Raw genomic sequence first — 1,139 nt, 5'->3', positions numbered from 1 at the left:
GCCTTGTTTAGCCCCACTAACCCTTTTTTTTAACTTCTATCAATCGTCGCTATATAGCGACGTTTACCAGTGTCGCTATATAGCGACGTTTACCAGTGTCGCTATATAGCGACGATTAACAGTGTCGCTATATAGCGATGTTTGCATCGTTGCTATATAGTGATGATTAACAGCGTCGCTATATAGTGACGGTTCATAGCGACGCTCCTTTTTCGACGATTTTAACGACTTTTATAGCGACCTTTGCGCCCGTGAAAAAAAAAAAAATTTAACGTAAAAAGTGTCGGTATTTCCATCGGAAAATGGCCTATGCCTTGTAGTGCAGGCAGGTAATAGTTAGCAATGCAACTTAAGACCTAAAGAAATGTTGGAGCCAACCGAAAAATCTGCAGGTAAGGATGTAAAGAACTTTTGAATGAACTATTTGGGCTAATGAAAGATGAGATGTAAAATCGGGTGCAAACTTCCGATTTTGGTAGACCCTCAATTGGGATTACTGGTTGTTGCCTCCACTCGAGGATTTTGATGTACTTATATAAGGTTTATATAGTATTTATATTCTTGCTTAGAATAGTAGATGGGAATAAGCTTTATATAGTATTTATATTCTTGCTTACAATCAAGTCCTATAGACCATCTATGATAAGAGTTGAGTTAAAACCTTTCTTGCCAGCCTCAATCATGTATGGCTTCTACTCACATGGTAAGTCTACATTCGGACAAAGTGTATGTTGTATTTATGCTTTCTCTTGAAAAGCACTATAACTCACTCTCCATGCTACCAAGGTGGTATGAAGCGAGAGTGTGTGTAAGGAATGAAGTTAATATTAAACTTTGCTTTTGTAGATGACATGGGTGTGTAGGTCTTGTGAACGGTGCATGTGAAAATGTTCCAATGCATTTCATATAGAAATCATGTGATAAGGAATCCAATGAGTTGAAGGTCCTTCACATCCTCATCCCTCCAAAAGAGTGTTCCAAGATGTTTTCTTGTTATAATAGTTACATTTTTTTTCTTTAATCATACCATGGGCTCTAGATTGGCAATTTTAGATAACTTTTGATGCATTAAGAGATTCATAAAAGATTTGGTTTTAAGTTAATTCTTTTTCGAGTGGTCAATGTGTATAAACCTTATA

General features: G+C 36.6%; 1 long non-coding RNA gene across 1 annotated transcript; it reads left to right on the top strand.

Annotated features, from left to right (window-relative positions):
* Positions 1-327: 327 nt before the first annotated feature.
* Positions 328-845, top strand: LOC147896572 (uncharacterized). Its single transcript, XR_015541825.1, has 2 exons — positions 328-540; positions 589-845. It is a non-coding gene; the product is annotated as an uncharacterized LOC147896572 (long non-coding RNA).
* The last annotated feature ends 294 nt before the right edge of the window (positions 846-1,139 follow it).

This window comes from Dipteris shenzhenensis, chromosome 11 (assembly GCF_047967505.1).
Source record: "Dipteris shenzhenensis isolate YYH24624 ecotype China chromosome 11, Dip_SZ_1.0, whole genome shotgun sequence".
Lineage (NCBI taxonomy): Eukaryota > Viridiplantae > Streptophyta > Polypodiopsida > Gleicheniales > Dipteridaceae > Dipteris > Dipteris shenzhenensis.
This window is presented reverse-complemented; position numbering and strand designations above follow the sequence as displayed.